This window comes from Trichosurus vulpecula, chromosome 2 (assembly GCF_011100635.1).
Source record: "Trichosurus vulpecula isolate mTriVul1 chromosome 2, mTriVul1.pri, whole genome shotgun sequence".
NCBI classification, from domain to species: Eukaryota; Metazoa; Chordata; class Mammalia; order Diprotodontia; family Phalangeridae; genus Trichosurus; species Trichosurus vulpecula.
In genome coordinates, this window is record NC_050574.1 from 241,179,585 (window position 1) to 241,182,472 (window position 2,888).

The window sequence follows — 2,888 nt, forward strand, 5'->3', positions numbered from 1 at the left end:
ATTTAAAAACAGATGTTCAAAAACAAAAAAAAGTTTTTGCATGCAACTAGGAAATAAGATACACAGGCAATGAGGCATAGAAATTTATCTTGCCCTACAAGAAAGGAAGGGAAAAGGGGATGGGAGGGGAGTGGGGTGACAGAAGGGAGGCTGATTGTGGAATGTGGCAAGCAGCATATACGCCATCTTGGAGTGGGGAGGAGGGTAGAAATGGGGAGAAAATTCGTAATTCAATCTCTTGTGAAAACCAATGCTGAAAACTAAATATATTAAATAAATTAAATAAAAAATAGATTGGAGCAAGTGGAAGCTAGTGACTTTATGAGAAATCAAGATATTGTAAAACAGAACCTCAATCTTGGGACAAAGTACTCTCTACTCTACAAGCAGTCATACCCTGATGAAAAAGTCAAGGTTCAAGTAGTTGGCTGGGAACATGGCCAGGCAGCAAAAAACAGATTCAGAGTCAGACTTTGGAATCTTTCCTTGGTTACAAAGAAGATCAAAACATACAAACAGAAGAAGTCAACAAAGTCAAAGAGCCTAAGCCTCCAAGAAAAACATGAACCGGTCTCAGGCCATGGAAGAGCTCAAAAAGTATTTGGAAAAGCAAGTAAGAGACGTAGAGGAAAAATTGGGAAGAGAAATGAGAGTCATGCAAGAAAACCATGAAAAACAAGTCAATGACTTGCTAAAGGAGACCCAAAAACATACTGAAGAAAATAACACCTTAAAAAATAGACTAACTCAAATGACAAAAGAGCTCCAAAAAGGCAATGAGGAGAAGAATACCTTGAAAGGCAGAATTAGCCAAATGGAAAAGGAGGTCCAAAATGCCACTGAAGAAAATACTACCTTAAAAATTAGACTGGTGCAAGTGGAAGCTAGTGACTTTATGAGAAATCAAGATATTATAAAACAGAATCAAAGGAATGAAAAAATGGAAGACAATGTGAAATATCTCATTGGTAAAACCACTGACGTGGAAAATAGATCCAGGAGAGGTAATTTAAAAATTATTGGACTACCTGAAAGCCATGATATAAAAAAGAGCCTACATATTATCTTTCAAGAAATTATCAAGGAGAACTGCCCTGATATACTAGAGCTAGAGGGTAAAATAAAAATTGAAAGAATCAACCTACTGCCTCCTGAAAAAAATCCCAAAAGGAAAACTCCTAGGAATATTGTCGCCAAATTCCAGAGCTCCCAGATCAAGGAGAAAATACTGCAAGGAGGCAGAAAGAAACAATTTGAGTATTGTGGAAACACAATCAGGGTAATGCAAGATCTAGCAGCTTCCACCTTAAGGGATTTAAGGGCTTGAAAAATGATATTCCAGAGGTCAATGGAGCTAGGATTAAAACCAAGAATCACTTACCCAGCAAAACTGAGTATCATGCTCCAAGGCAAAATATGGATTTTTAATAAAATAGAGGACTTTCAAGCTTTCTCAGTGCAAAGACCAGAGCTGAATAGAAAATTTGACTTTCAAACACAAGAATCAAGAGAAGCATGAAAAGGTGCTGGCAAATCTGGTAAAAGCACAATTGTGAAACAAATGAAAATCATCCATGAAGATGGGTGTTCCGAGGAAGAATGCAAACAGTATAAAGTGGTTGTTTACAGAAACACCATCCAGTCCATCATTGCAATTATAAAAGCCACGGGATGGCTAAAGATTGATTTTGGGGAAGCTGCCAGAGCTGATGATGCTCAGCAGTTTGTTTTAGCTGGTAGTGCTGAAGAGGGGGTCATGACCCCAGAACTAGCAAGAATAATTAAACGGTTATGGTGAGATGGTGGAGTGCAAGCCTGCTTTAGCAGATCATGGAAATATCAGCTCAGTGACTCTGCCTCATATTACCTAAATGACTTGGATAGAATATCCCAAACCAGCTCTATTCCAACTCACCAAAATGTCCTACGGACAAGAGTGAAAACCACAGGCATAGTTGAGACCCATTTCACTTTCAAAGACCTGTACTTCAAAATGTTTGATGTGGGGGTCAGCGATCAGAACAGAAGAAGTGGATTCATTGCTTTGAAGGTGTGACAGCAGTCATATTCTGTGTGGCCCTCAGGGATTATGACCTTGTCTTAGCTGAAGATGAAGAGATGAACCAAATGCATGAAAGTATGAAACTGTTTGACAGCATTTGTAACAACAAATGGTTTACAGACACATTGATCATTCTCTTCCTTAATAAGAAAGACCTTTTTGAGGAAAAGATAAGAAGGATCCCACTAACTATCTGTTACCCAGAGTATACAGGTTGTAATACATATGAGGAAGCAGCTGCGTACATGCAGTGTCAGTTTGAAGCTCTAAACCTAAGAAAAGACACCAAGGAGATCTATACCCACTTCACCTATGCCACCGACACAAAAAACGTGCAGTTTGTTTTTGATGCTGTTACATATGTCATCGTTAAAAACAACTTAAAGGAATGTGGGCTTTATCAAATGGAATTTATAAAGGGATTACGGTGTGGAATGTAAGAACCAGACTTCTTTTGCTGCCCCATGAGGCAGCTGCGCAAGCATGAACGGGACCAGGGGAATGACAGCAACATGCAGAATCTTCACATTCTCTAGCACAATCTTCTGTAATAGGGATCTCTTGATTGACATGACATGCTAAAGTCAGACATTGGAAATGGAGCAGCTCTAAAGTGTGACTTGATCATCACAGCATAAGAGTTTCACAAACTCAGGTGCATACAGCTAGTATAAATTTGGGGTGCTGTGTTCCACAGCTTCAATATGTAGCTTATTCTTGTTTCTTTTTCTTTTAACAGACCACCACTAGTCCATTTTTAAAGTTTTTTTCCGTCTAAAAATATAACTTTACTAAATTAAGAAAGGTACTCCACAGTTTATAACTA

General features: G+C 38.5%; 1 pseudogene; it reads left to right on the forward strand.

Annotated features, from left to right (window-relative positions):
* The first annotated feature begins 1,525 nt into the window (after window positions 1-1,525).
* On the forward strand, window positions 1,526-2,502 carry LOC118836934 (annotated as a pseudogene).
* The last annotated feature ends 386 nt before the right edge of the window (window positions 2,503-2,888 follow it).